At 43.8% G+C, this 15435-nt stretch overlaps 1 non-coding gene across 1 annotated transcript; it reads left to right on the top strand.

Moving 5' to 3' along the window:
• The first annotated feature begins 3227 nt into the window (after positions 1-3227).
• On the top strand, positions 3228-3334 carry LOC112920109 (U6 spliceosomal RNA). Its single transcript, XR_003235030.1, has one exon. It is a non-coding gene; the product is annotated as a U6 spliceosomal RNA (small nuclear RNA).
• Positions 3335-15435: the final 12101 nt, after the last annotated feature.

Genomic DNA, 15435 nt, shown 5'->3' with positions numbered 1-15435 from the left:
TGTGCAGGGCTTCCAGGATGCTGTGCCCTTGATCTGCAAATTAGTTTGTTTTCCTGACCTGCCCCTTTCAAGAACATTTGTCTCAACAATTGCCAGACTTAAATGTCCCTGTTAACAAATCCTTTTTCTAGTGCAGGTTTGATAATACTCTTAAACCACGATTAAAAAAAAAAAAAAAAAAAAACACCTGAAAATTCACTGAGTACATTTGAAGATCTGCTTGGCTTTATTAAATGATTAATGAATCCAGCAGCATCCATCCCTTCTAGGAATTAGAAAGGCCCTCTGAGGAGTTGTACAAAATAGAAAGCTTTTACAAGCAGAAGAAGGGTGGGGTGAGGAAGTTATTAGCCAAAAAAAAAAAAAAAGAAAGAAAGAAAAGGCCAGTTCATCTTTTGAGGGGAAGGGAATGGCAGGGGTCTTATTATGCAGATTATCACCCTTGCACAGATCAGGAAATTTCAGATTGACCATTTAAAGATCACATTTCTCCCAAAAATAAAAAATAAAGATCACATTTCTGGGAGTAGTCTTGGTTTACTGTAGGTAGTAGGTAGTGGGGCAAATAATTTTATTTTGGGTCAATTTTCTCTTTTCCCATACAACAAAGGTAGGTGATTCTCAGTCTGAAAATGTCCAGGGATATTATTTTAAAATGACCCAAATCAATGCTAGCCTTTTTTTTGGGGGGGGAAGGTAATCACAAAACCAGGCCTTCTTCTCCTTCTCCTTCTCTTCTCTCCTCTTCCTCTTTCTTCTTCTTCTTCTTCTTCTTCTTCTTCTTCTTCTTCTTCTTCTTCTTCTTCTTCTTCTTCCTTTTCCTCTTCCTCTTCCTCTTCCTCTTCCTCTTCTTCTTCTTCTTCTTCTTCTTCTTTTTCTTTTTTTACTAAGCTCCAACATGGGGCCCAATCTCATGACCTTAAGATAGAGACCTGAGCCAAGATTAAGAGTCAGATGCTCAATCAACCAACTGAACCACCCAGGAGCCCCATAAAACCAGTGTTAAAGGAAGAAAGCTGAGTTCACAGAAAGGATAGGCAGAAATGCCCTGCAGCAAACTCTGCTCCTGAAATCACATGTTTGGTTCCACTGGTCCATTTAACCGGGAAACAATTCATTAATGGCCACGAATAACAGGGGAAAAGGAGGATCAGATTGAGCTTGTCCAGACAACAAGGTAATTTATGCATTTGCACAGGATGCCTAATAATGCCACGATGGCAATCTGGGGAATTTAAATGTTTCCAGATGATTGCTATGAATCTTGGCATGGTTCTTCTCGCATCAACTCAAGCAGCGCTTTATACAAAAGAGGCATTCAGGTTTTCGTTGACTTGGTAAAGAGTAAATAAGGAACACAATGAGAAGCAGTACTGTCATGAAATCTCATCCAAATAAATAAGGGATTTCCCAGCCCATGTCACATAACAATCACCAAGTTACATGTGTGTTATTTCAAATTCCTCCTTTGATATTCCCAATTGTTGCCTAGAGAGCAAAGGCCTCTATTATTCAATTTTACAGATGATAGAATTGAGGCCCAGCAACTTGCCACTCCTTGCCACTGCTAGTAAGAAGAATCTAGTACAGAACCCTGGTCCCTGAACCCACATGTTGGTTCCCTGCCCCATGCTGGCTCTGGGGTGCACCCTGACAAAAACTGTGGAAGGAAACTTCCAGATGGTGAAACGAACTAACTGGTCAAGAAATAATCAATGTCTCTTAAAGTATGCTCCCTAAATCCCTAAAGTGCCATGACACTTCGAGAATAAGCTTGGGAATTATTGCTCACCAGATAATCTACCTTGACGTATAGACCACATCTGAGACTCTGAGCAAGCAAAACTGCCACATAGAAACATGTACAACACATTAACCTTGTATTCCTCAAAGTGGTTTGACCACAAAATTCTTTGTGTATGCGTTATTAATATCTCACAGAGGAATATTCTTTGGAAAATGTCTTAGATTATGTTAAAAACAATTATTCAGGGACATAAGTAAATTAAAAATTATGCCTCAATCTATTTTGCCTAATCCCTAGCTTCTTAGGCCCAACTAATTTCTAGAAGCAATACTAATTGTAAGGAACATCTGGCCATGTTGCCCACTATTAGGAAGTACATAAGGAGGATAAAACTTTCGAAAATTAAAGCAGGCTTTAGGAGGGAAGATTAATATGAAAATAGAGTTTCTATCCCCAACCTCCTGGTAGTCGACAGAAACTCCAGGAGTTTCTTCATTTTTCTTCTCCACCTACATAGTTCTTCATGTATCTAGAGCTATGTCAGCAGTGTGAGGAGTAAGATGCTTCTCCTTCTCTTCCTCTCTTGTGGCTTTCCCCACGAAGAGAACTTCCTCTAATTTGGAGGGAGAAAACTTTGGCTTTCTTGGAGAACAGCATCTTATATGTGAAGTGGGAAGGTCACCCCGTAGGTGCCAGGAACAATGACTGGCAGCATTAAGGAAGAAGGGACTGTAAATTAACAGGCCTTTCAAAAACTTTTATCAAGGGTCAAGTAACCAACCAACTGCACAAACAGAGTGAGCCCTTTCATTATCAAACTCCTTGCAAGCACCTTCTTGTCCCTGACTGCATGCTTTGCTGGGGGAGGCAAATTATGCTCAGAGACCAGATGTGTCTTTCCAGCCAATTTCCAACTGTGGAAATTTTATACGCTAACAGGATACAGGATAACATTTTTAATAAGCCAAAAAAGAACTAAAATTGTAATCCTGTGAAGGATTAATCACACTATTGTTTCAGGCAAGGAGAAGGGAAAGGAATAAAGTCCAAATTTAGTTGAGGCGTGCCTTTACACAAGGCGGTACGTGAGAGCTATGGCTGGAGCCAACCCAGAGCTGAAGTCCAGCTGCCGGCACAGAAGAAAGAGGTCCCTGCTGCTAGAGCATGTTGCTGGGAAACAGTGGGGCCAGTGTCCATGGGCAAGAGGGTCTTTGTGGGCCACCTTGTGGGTGGCTTTTGCCTCTGCTGGTAAGGAGTCACCTTTACTGCCACAGGAGTTAACTGCCCCAAGGTCTTCAGAGAGCTATTCAGATCAGTGAAATATGCAGTAGCCTCACCTACATAGAACGTTCTCGATAGTCCTCACAAACTCAATATTTATGTCTAAATGTACCCTTGCTTTCTCATCTGTCTTTACTGATAACCCCCAGTGGAACCCTCAGCAGCTACTAAATTGTTATCAGCTAGAAGAGATGAAATGGTGCTCACTTGGGCATCACAGATACTAAAAACTGGAAGGTTGCAGAGAAGTGAGCATGGCCCCTGCGCAAGGATGACACACAGACTCCTGAAGCGGCCCACGGAGCCCACGAAGTGATGACAACCTGACACAACTGACTTCATCCTTACCTCAAAACGACTCTACTTCTAAAAACAAATTCTTGTTTGCCTTTGTCATAAACAGGTGAGTTAAAACAACTTCACCGAAGTCACACTGAGTAGATTTGAAGTCGCACCAAACCCATATGCAGCCCTGCAGCTCCCTGGTTCTCTACTAAAGCAACATCCCTTGAGAGAGTTAATTTTGAGTCTTCTTGGCATCCCCCCCCCCCCAACACACACCCTTGCCTTTTTATCCAGATTAAATCATTGAACCAAATTAGCAATTTATGGCATATATTTCCCACTTGGGGGAACACAGGAGCTTCCTTGCCTGTGGCCGTTCTGTGAGGCAGCAGTGTTTAAGATACTTGGCTTTACCCTGGGCATACGGTGGGTTTACACAATGGCCTGCTTTCTGCAACAACTTTTCCTTCTTGCATGATCCAAAATGGCCTCCCAGAGGCTTTCCTTCTACTCAGGTTCTCAAGTCTAAGGTTTCTTCCTCAGCATCAGGACAGTTCTCTCAGGAAACAGTCTTGAGGCTGAGGGCAACATGCCTCAGAGGTCAGCCCCTCCTCCAGCCCACAGCCCAGGCTGTGGGCATTGCTTCCTTCGTGGCCTCAGGCCTCTCTCCACAAACTGGGTTTCTCAAGAGTGAGATGGGTGAGTGCCTTCCCAAGCCATAGCTGCGAGGTGGATGGGGGGGTCCACAGCCACCCCTTCCACCTGACCCACCAATGCTCTTGCCCAGCACCCTTGAAACAGAGGTTTCCCAGTGAGATTATGCACTTCTTCACAGCCCCCCTCCGGGGCCCCAGAGCACAGGCCACTGGGCTCCATCATTTGGTCAAAACTGTCTAACCAACACTGAGTACTTTTGAGTCACCTCTCTGGGAAGGCCAGTGTGCTACTATCTCTTTCATCTCTCTCTTGCCCAGAGCAAGAGCAAAATGAACTCTCCAGGAATTACAGAGCAAAGCATTCTTCCGTGAGGATTTTTAATCACTCGGTAGAAAAAAAGCACCCCTGCTCAACTGATTCTCCTTTGCTGCCTGAAGGTCCTTTGTGACATTTATATCACTCTGCCTAGGTTCGAAGTGGTATTTTTCTTGAAGGTTAAGAACAATATCTTTAAAGGATAAAGTTATTTAAATAATAAAAGAGAACACCTATAAAATGCACATTAAATGCTTTATAAATGTTAATGTTTACATTGTATAAATAGAATCAGTATTGATAAACTCATAAAGCAATGTTATGAGATAGTTACTATTATATCCATTGTACAGATTGGAAAACTGAGGAAGAGGAAGGTAAATCCCCTGTATAGCCAGTACAGTGAGTGGAAGAGCTGGGGTTCCTTTTTCCCTCCCAGACTCTTTGTCCTGGTGTCTTCACTGCAAGGTGTTATTCCCTCTGGAAAAGATTGTCTCTCTCATTCTCTCTCTCTCTCTCTCTCTCACACACACCCCAGGTTTGCCCTCTGGCAGTCCCGCTGGTGTTGTTGATCTGTTCTGTGGTTCTTCTGGTCTCTATTTCATTGAGTTCTGCTCGAATCTTTATTATCTCTCTTTTTCTCCTTGGTGTAGGCTTTACTTTCTGTTCTTTCTCCAGCTCCTTTAGGTGCAAGGTTAGCTTGTGTATTTGAGTTTTTTCCAATTTTTTGAGGGAGGCTTGTATTGCGATGTATTTCCCTCTTAGGACTACTTTTGCTGTATCCCAAATGTTTTGAACAGTTGTATCTTCATTTTCATCAGTTTCCATGAATCTTTTTAATTCTTCTCTAATTTCCTGGTTGACCCATTCATCTTTTAGCAGGATGCTCTTTTTTTTATTTTTTATTTATTTATTTATTTATTTATTTATTTATTTATTTATTTATGATAGTCACAGAGAGAGAGAGAGAGGCAGAGACACAGGCAGAGGGAGAAGCAGGCTCCATGCACCGGGAGCCCGATGTGGGATTCGATCCCGGGTCTCCAGGATCGCGCCCTGGGCCAAAGGCAGGCGCCAAACCGCTGCGCCACCCAGGGATCCCCTAGCAGGATGCTCTTTAACCTCCACGTTTGAGTTTCTTCTAAATCTCTTCTTGTGATTGTGTTCTAGTTTCAAAGCATTATGGTCTGAAAATATGCAGGGGACAATCCCGATCTTTTGGTATCCGTTGAGACCTGATTTGTGACCCAGTATGTGGTCTATTCTGGAGAAAGTTCCATGTGCACTTGAGAAGAATGTGGATTCAGTTGCGTTCAGACGCAAAGTTCTGTATCTATCTGTGAAATCCATCTGGTCCAGTGTATCACTTAAGGCCCTTGTTTCTTTGGTGATACTGTGCTTAGAGGATCTGTCATTTGCAGAAAATGCCACCTTGAAGTCTCCTACTATTAGTTTATTATTATCTAAGTATGTCTATAGTTATTAATTGATTGATATACTTGGCAGCTCCCACATTAGGGGCAGTCTCACTGGTGTTATGCCTCTTCTAAAACTTAGTAATCAGAGCACTTGAATTCTAAACATCACCTCCCTCTTTCTTTTCTTCTTTACCCTTGAGCCCTTAGGATAAGTAAGGACACACCAAGCAGTCTCCTCTTCATAGGACTCCTAGAGAAGGTATTGCTGGGTTCCCCCATCATTGGCACAAGGTCTGGGCAGGCCCAGTCAGATGGGGTGTTTCAGGAGCCCCGGGAGGCAGGAAGGCAAAGTGAGCCTAAATGTGCAGGATTTGAGGAGAACATAATGCTCACTTTACCTGGTTTCCAGCTACACGAGAATGTTGCCAGAGGGGACAGTTGTGCTACAAGGTATTTTCTGTCATGATTTCAGACAAAGGATAGCTAGCCCCCCTGAAGATTGAAGCACACAGTAGGGTCAAGAAAAACTTTGGGGGAAAAAAAGCTTTGAAATGGGCAAAATGATTGTGTCTCTTTTCACTGGAATACTACGTATTGTCCAGAGGCCCCTTCTGGGGTGGTCAGATCCATCAGAGGTCAATGCCTTTCTTGTTCTTCAACTATTTTGCAACTCTGCTTTTTAACTTGTGGAGGCCTGAGATCTGATGCAAATGATCTCTGTCCATGCTAAAGCAAATGAATTTGGTCCCAGGAAATCACAGTTGAGTTCCACCCTGTGGTACAGGCTGTTTCTGCATCTATGAGCAAGTTAAAATCAGCATCTCTGGTTGCCCATTTATAAATGACCGGCTTCAGCTTTTCCTCTGAAGCAGTTGTAATATCTTCCTAGTTCTCTCAATATCAGTGACTTAAATCAACTGTTTGACATGTGTTCATTCTATATTCATGTGGGAGTTGCAATTTTACTTTTAAGACAATTACCCTCTAACAGCAGAGAGTCCACAATTTGATCGCTAACAATAAAATCCTTTCTCACTCCTCTGTTCTCAGCTGGGACCCTAAAATTAGACTACATGCCAGATCACGCTGCTTCTCCAAAAGACTCAGCTCTAGAAGGAAGTAAATGAGGATTTAAAAGGTTTCTTGCAAGGGGACTAGCCATGTTTAATTCATTGGTAAAGAGTACCTGCCTCACTGAGGTTGCACCAGGACAGGCAAGAAAATACCAACCGGCAGCATCTGGCCAAAGAAAGGATGGGAGGGGATGAGGGGATGGGAGGAGAGCTTGGACGAAATCTTCTTAAAGAGAAAGCTGGAGAAAACAAAAGTGCAGAGAGCAGGAGAGAGTTATGACTCCCATCATTTAAGTTATTTGAGAATTGGGGACTCTTTGACTGATATAGTCTCACTTGTCTATTTTTGCTTTTGTGGCTTGTGCTTTTGGTATTATATCCAAGGGATCATTGCCAAGAGCAGCAAAATATTATTCAGCCTTAGAAGGAAATCGTCCATATGCGACAACTCTGATGAACCTGGAGGACTCTGTACAAAGCAAAGTAAGTCAGTGTTTGGAAGGACAAATACTGCATGTATCCACTTAAATGAGGTATTTAAAATAGTCAAATGCATAGAAACTGAGAGTAAAATGCCGGTTGCCAGGGGCTGGGTAGGGGCAAAAATAGGGGGTGGCCGTTCAATAGGTAAAGTTTCAGTTACACAAGATGAATAAGTTCTAGACATGTGCTGTACAACATTGTCTATAAATAACAGTACCATATTGTACATTTTAAGAATTTTGTTAAGAGGGTTGGTCTTGTTGGAGAGCAAGGATATCCTGTCCCATTCAAGGTCCTTCTCAGTAGATCAAGAATCAAATTAACATGAGACAGATTCAGAGGAGGAAATCCAATTGAATAGAGTATGTATGGGGAATCCACACAGGCATGGAAATTCCAAAGACAATCAGGCAAAATAAGGTATATGTCATTCTGAGCTAAAGAGAAGGGGATTGGGGTCTGGGGCATCAGAGGAAGGGACTGCAGTCCACAGGGCAATGAGAAGAGCAGATGCTTTGTAATTAGGTGTTGTCTGTCCATACAGATGGGTAACTCGGATAAAATTTATCTGTGGGTCATAATCATTATTCTGGGCAAGACCCTCCATTTAGATTCTTCTGTAGTTAAGGGAGGGCCAAAATTTCTCTTGAGCCTGCAGGGTGCTGACTCTTCCCCTCAGAATAATCTACATGCCACCGTGGCCATTTTAGGGTGGCCTACCCTCAGCCCTTACAATCTCATGTTAGGGCAATAAAGAAAGGAGGGAGGAAGGAAGGAAGGAAGGAAGGAAGGAAGGAAGGAAGAAAGAAGGATGGAGAGAGGGAGGGAGAGAGAAAGAGGGAAATAAAACACATAAGAAACTTAAAAAATATAATAATTGGAGACTCTTTAAGATTACAACTTTTCTCTGCAATGTTTATTAACTCATACCCAACAACATAGACCAGAACATGGCTATCATGATTGAGGGTAGGCACTGACATTACCTGGGCAGCTACTCCATTCCATGTCCCTCGGTTTTGAGCTCCTTTAATCCTACTTTACCTAAGAACAAAGGGTCAGAGGCAGTGAGCGGTGAGTGATCCACCACCATGCCACTGCCCAACTCCTACACCTTACTTCCCTGCCACCTCCTCCTCTCTACAGACAAAAGCAAACAGTGTATGTTCTCATTCATTTGGGGAATATGAATAATAGTGAAAGGGAATATAAAGGAAGGGAAAAGAAATGTTGGGAAATATCATGAAGGGAGACAGAACATAAAGACTCCTAACTCGGGGAAACGAACTAGGGGTGGTGGAAGGGGAGGAGGGCGGGTGTTGGAGGGGAATGGGTGACGGGCACTGAGGTGGACACTTGACGGGATGAGCACTGGGTGTTTTACTGTATGTTGGTAAATTGAACACCAATAAAAATTAATTAAAAAAAAAAAAAAAAAAGCAGACCTGAAACACCACCACCACCACCAGCAGCAGCACCACTATGGCAAGCAGCCTGGGGTCATTAAACAATGAACAGAAAGAAGTATGAAGAATCAGTTGGTTTCTGATCATGGTCCGAAGACCACCTGCATTGGAATTACCTGGAAAACATTTTGGAAATGCAGATTCCCATTCTCCGTGCTGAATTCGTTGATGATTTATATGCACTTGAACATTTGTAAGTCTTCAAATTTTAGTCCAAACACCAAAAAGAGGGGAGCATGTTGCTTATCCACTGTGGGCCTTAAAAACCAGCCAGAGCAGGATTAGAACTGGGCCCTGGCTATCCTGCCACACAGGCTTCCCCCACCATGCCCTGGGGCCTCTCAGGCACAGTTAAGGTGGAGAAATGAAACAAGCTTGATAAAAGTGTTTTGCTGTTCCCCATCTGTTTACCATTTTCAAACCATCTGTTCCTTCTTGTGAACGATTTTGGCTATTAAGGCACTAGGGAGCAGTGATTAGAGCTGGATTCTGGACCTAAAATACCATGACTTTGGGATCCCTGGGTGGTGCAGCGGTTTGGCGCCTGCCTTTGGCCCAGGGCGCGATCCTGGAGACCCGGGATCGAATACCACATCGGGCTCCTGGTGCATGGAGCCTGCTTCTCCCTTGCCTGTGTCTCTGCCTCTCTCTCTCTCTCTCTCTGTGACTATCATAAATAATAAATAAATAAATAAATAAATAAATAAATAAATAAATAAATACCATGACTTTGCTGTGGGCACCTGGGTGGCTCACTCAGTTAAGCATCTAACTATAGGTTTGGGCTCCAGTCCCAATCTCAAGTGGTGAGATGGAATCCCACATCAAGCTCTGTGCACGGCATGGAGTCTGCTTGAGATTCTCTCTCCCTCTCCCTCTCCCTCCCACTTGTCCTCTCTCTCTCTCTCTCTCCTTCTCAAATAAATAAATCTTTAAAAAAAACTTCTGACTTTACCACTTCTGGGCTTTAAAACCCTGGGTAAGTTATTTAACCACTCTGACTTGGTTTTCTTATCTATAATAACAGTATCTCTCCTATTGTTATTGTTGGAGACATATTAATTAATACAAGTCGTCACAGTCCACATAACACAGGTCGTATAAATTCAAATAAGAATGCATGCAAAGAGCTTAAAGAGAGCCTGGTATGTTATAAGTGCTCAGTGAGTAACAACCATCCCTCTTACTATTATTGGCTTCTCTCCTATGATCCTTTCTTTCTTTTTTTTTAAAGATTTTATTGATTTATTCATGAGAGACACAGAGAGCTAGAGGCAGAGACATAGGCAGAGGGAGAAGCAGGCTCCTCACTAGAAGCCCAATGTGGGACTCGATCCTGGATCCCAGGATCATGACCTAAGCCGAAGGCAGATGCTCAACCACTGAGCCACCCAGGTGCCCCTCCTATGATTATTTCTTAAGATAGGAGGCAGCATTTAACAATTAACTTGGCTATCAAGGGTTAATACTGAGAGGCAATGATCCAGCTTTGTTCTGAGTCCATTGGCTTAAATTCCTCCATTTGGTCACACCAGTCAAGGTCACTGCCTTCGGGTCCTGCCCAGGTGCAGATTCAGTGAGGACAGGGCTTGACTAGCACAGATTGAATGGGGTAGGAGCATAAAGGGAAACCCAAACATGGCTTTGTGACCGTAAGCTATGTCATTGTTGGTGATTCTTCCCATGGTTGGCTTTCAGTAGGGTTAAAAGTGCACTTTCAGATCCCATCCCCTGACAAAAACCAGAGAGGCATCTATTAGGACAGGGCACAGGCTCCTCGGGTAAGAAGAGTCTAAGACAGCCCCCTCCCACCCTGACTGGATGGATCTTGTTCTTACACATCTCACCCCGAGCTTTCCTTCAAGATCCCAAGCAGAGGACTTTCTGAGGGTGGAGACAAATGTTGAGATCAATCCTGTACAACTGCTGCAGAAAAGGAAATGAGCCTCTTCATAGGCACTTGTAGTGTGAATCTGGTCCTTTAAAAAAAAAAATGACATCAAGAAGTGGCAACTACCAAACTAAAGTCTGTCATTTAAATAAAAAGCAACCATTCCTTATGACAGAGCTGACTGTGTTGAAGTATGCCCTGGAAACGGGAATCACTTGAGGTAATTACTCTTCTTGCTTTCAGGAGAACTCATGAGACTCACCATGCACGCTGGGCTGGAAAGTCATTAAAAGTGCAGAAGCGTGGCATGTTTTGGTGCTCTGTGTCGCAGAACCCCCAGGCAACCCGAAGGCAACACAGATGGGTAAGTATCACAAGTCTCTGAGGTGCTGCCTGCTTGTTGAACAATAAGCATTTGTCCTGTGATGCTCTGGGCACTGGAGGCCACAGTGGATGCACGAGCACTGCCCTGCCTGGCCACTTGCTGTCTGCCTCACTTGGAGTAAATCCTGCAAATCTCTTCAAAGTTCCATTTCCTCATCCAGGATATAGGGAGCCAAGTACTTAAGCATATTAGTTAGCATGCTTTCTTTGGGCCTAAGTTACCAAAAAAGCATGACCCGAGTGCTTTGATAACCAGGGGAAGTCCCATCTCATGTAACAGCAAAGGCACAGGTATGCCAGGAGCCAGGGCCTGCCTCTGCTTTGCTTGGCTCTGGCCTCCTCCCCCTGTTTTGGTTCTGATATAGCTCTAGAAATTCTAGGCAAACATCTAGACACCACAATGTCCAGAGTAAGGAAGAGGGATGTTTCTTTCTACGTACCTTTCTTTCAACAAGGAGGAACACTTCCCCTACCCCCCTCTCCACCCCATCCAGCCAAGCTTTAGTCAGGCCTGGCTGGCTTGAACAGTGTCACAGGACTACCTCTGAACCAATCCCTTGTGATGAATGCCAGGACTGGTTTATTCAGCACTTATCCCTGGGGCTGGGGGCCGAATCACCTTTCCCAAGGACAGGGCAATAACAAGACAAACAATAGCAGGACTTTGCAGATGTGAAGGAAGCAATCTCTGGCTGCAGTGTTGACAAATTCCTTATGATGAATAGATGAGATCGTGGATGAAAACGGCCCACTCGGTGCTTGGACAGCGGGAATCATAAAATAGCAGCTGACATTTTTGAGGACTTATAATGTGCCAGGCACTTTACATGAATTCTCTGTCCTATAAGATGGGCACCATGACTATGCCCATCCTACAGATGAGGAGACTGGAACACAGGTGAGTTAAGTAAGTTTGACCAAGGCAGAGTCCTCATTGAAACTCAGGCAGTCTGACTTCAAAGTCCTACTCTCACACCTTCATTCTCTAAGATTTACTGCAATGGAATAGTAGTCAAATCCATTGCCCCATCTCTTCCCTGAGCTCAAGAAGTGTGTAAATTTTGAGTTCAATGGGATTCACACACATGAAAAATGTAAAAACAATACAGCACAGAAGCTAATGACAACCTCAATGGTATCATAGAGGAAAGAAGTAACCAACCGATGTGCTGAGCATAAGGAAGACGGTAGGGGGGCATGCCATCAGTCAGGAAAGCAACAGGACCTGGGCTGTGGTGGAGGGGAGGCAATGGAGAACATGCCAGACTGGTGTAGCAGCTTAGAGTTTTCAGGAATGAAAACCTACTTGGGCAAAGGGAAGTGGCCTTGAAATCCACTGGAAGGAACAGGGAAGCAGAGTAGGACTTGAGCCACATTCAACATTAGGAGAAACTTTGAAGGCTGATTTATTCATGAAACCTTGGGCTCATGAGCTACTTCCTGAGCCATACAGCCTTTGTACAAGGAAAACCAAATCCCATCAGTAAACTTAAGAGTTTTCCTAGTATCAGAATTCATGCCTGTGAGCTGTAAAATCCCAAGACAAGTTTGAAAATGGTAGACAAGGCCAGAATGCCACCCACCCTCACCCCTACCCCCATCATGGCAAGATCTCCCATAGATGGGTGTAAAAATTCATTTCTTCCTCCTTTCTGTCCTTTTGCCTTTCTGGGGAGGGAGGGATGCTCAAATGTAGTAAAAGCAGAAGAGTATCTAGGTAGTTTGCAGGATGCTTGATTGTGCTGCTGAGTTGCTGTGTGCCTTGGGACAAAACCTTTGCCTTCTCTAGTTCCATTTTCCTCATCTGCAAAAAGAGGAGGTGGGCTTTGATATTCCCAAAGTCACCTGTATATTTAGAATTATGTTTTTATTCTGTACTGCCTACACTCCCCATGTTCTGAGTCACGGGAATTTTCCCAGTTCATCTGTCATATTCAGGCTCCCCAGTCACCTCCTTCCCAGGTTTGTCCTGCAGGACCCATCCTGCTTCTGGCCTGTTGTGAATTGGCAGTCATCTAAGATGAACAAGTGTCTACCAACCACTTCTGGGGGTGGGGAGGAGTCTGGTGGAGACCCAGGGACAGTGATCTCAGCACAGTCTAGACTGCTGGCAGTTCAATCAAAGCACCTGATACCAGAGATGTCAGTGGAAAGGAATGCGAGGTCACCTTGCCCTGTGGTTTGCAAACTGTGTGTCTCAGAGACCTGAAGTTTCCTCAGAGCTCTGGCAGCCAAGGGGACCAGGAGGCAGAAACAGATGAGCCCGGCCCCACTCCACCACCACAGTGGGTCCTCCTCTGATTCATGTACTTCCCACTTTCTGCAAAAGTTTCTGCTGGCAGAGTCTATTGGCTGAAAAGAAAAGAAAAAAGCTTGAGAGCCACCAGTTTCATCTTACCTTCTCATTTTACAGATAAAGAAACTGTACTTCATACTTCAAAAACCTCAGAATGAATCCTATGCCCTTGAGATCCAGCAATTCCACTTCCAGGTAAGTTATCCTAAGGATGTAATTATGGATTTGTGAAAGCTTCAATACTGTTCATCATACTATGGTTTAAAATAGAAAATTGGGAACACCGGCAAGAAAGGAGGAGTTGAACAAATATTGGTACATCTCCAAATATGGAATATGGGGAAGTCCCATATATCATAGAAGGAAATTACTTATATGGAAAAAGTGTTGATGATGTATTACTAAGTGGAACATACATACACACATTCAGCCTCTAATATCTCCATTCGTGTCATAGGAAGACTTTCTGGGAGCCTCTGAATGGGACACCATTGTGCCTATGATCATCTACGGTTCACCTGTGGCATTCACCTGTCCCTTCTCTCGCTTACCAGCTTCTCTCTCATGCGTGACCTCTATCAATGCCACCAAAAGAATAAGCATGTCCGTACCACAGTGTCATATCCATGCTGCCCCCATGCTTCCATCCCCAGTGCATGGAAAGTCCGCTGGGTTCTTGACAAAACAGGTAACTCTGAGCCACATTTTCTCCTGATCCTAAAGCAGGCCTGCATGTGTCCAGAGGCATGTAGTCTTTTTAAATGGTTTCATCCATTTCTGGCCATGACTGCCTATCCAGCAGGTCTCAAGTCCAGCACTTCAGCCAGAACTAGAAGAGACTTCACCCAAACTTCCATTCTCCCCCTCTGCTTTTTCCTTTCTCTTTTCCCACAAAACAAAGAACTCTCACTATTCCTCGTATTATAACAATAAACATTTGCAGGTGCGTAAGTGCAAGCAAATAATAGAATGTATTTTTAAGGGTGGGAAGGTGTGATAGAATAGTGGCCTCCTCAATACGTCCATGACCTACTCCCTGGAACTTGTCAATCTGCTACCTTACATGGCAAAAGGGACTTTGCAGGTAGACATGAGAGATCATGGGTTAGGGAGATTATCCTGGTAGGCACTGTGTGGTCACAAAGTGCCTCAGAAAATGAGGCAAGAGGGACAAAGTCAGAAAAAGGTGATGTGGCAATGGAAGTAAGATCGGGGTGCTGAGCTCTGATGATGGAGGAAGTGACCACAAGCCAAGGAGTGCTAGTAGCTTCTAGAAGCTGAAAAAGTCGAGGAAATGGATTCTCCCCTGGAGCCTCCAGAAGGAATGTGTCAACACATGATTTTAGCCCATGAGACTCAACTCAGGCCTATGACCTGCTCAATGGTGAGGTTATAAAATTGTGTTATTTTAATCACGAAATTTGGAGTCACTGTTACGGCAGCAATAGAAAATGAATAGCGGAGCTTCAGGGATATGGCTGTCATTCCAGGAACAACCAAACTATCCTACGTGGTCAGGGCAGAGTAAGACAATTTTTTTCCTTATCTATATTTCATATCTTTACTAAAACGAACACACATAACTTTTTAAATAAAAAATGAAAAGTTGCTGTCTTCAACAAGGGATGTCTGATGAAACATCATTTGACAGTCTTGGAATGGAGCTGGCCCCGGGGTCAGGTGTCGGCCACAGAAGCAGGGGAAGAATCAAGGGGAGATCCTGCATACAGTCTGGACCATTTCAAACCCCCTTTGATTTACCCAGGGCAACAATGTCCAGGAACTCTTGAGAGATGGCTGACATATCACTTCAGAGCACCTGGCTTCCCTCAGAATGAACTGGGAGGATGAATTTAGAAGTGAGCAGGTGCAGGAGGGAAAAAAACTGAGAAAAAAAAATCCACTATAGGGAAAAAAAAGAAAAATTAAAATATTACATGAAAGTGAATTCTCAGACACTTCACGAATCTGTATGAAGGAGGCAGGCAGCGCAAAGGTCAATCTGCTGGCTCTGCTGAGCAAACACATGGCATTGAGGGACGTTTGCAGTACCTTGCTTCTGCAGATTCTATGGAGTTCCTCCCATCAGGACATCCCATTCAGGCCATCCCAAAGAATAGCCCTTCCTGCAGATTTGTC

This window comes from Vulpes vulpes, chromosome 15, assembly GCF_048418805.1.
Source record: "Vulpes vulpes isolate BD-2025 chromosome 15, VulVul3, whole genome shotgun sequence".
Taxonomy (NCBI): Eukaryota; Metazoa; Chordata; class Mammalia; order Carnivora; family Canidae; genus Vulpes; species Vulpes vulpes.
The sequence above is the reverse complement of the archived record's forward strand: the minus strand, read 5'-3'. Positions and strand labels throughout refer to the sequence as shown.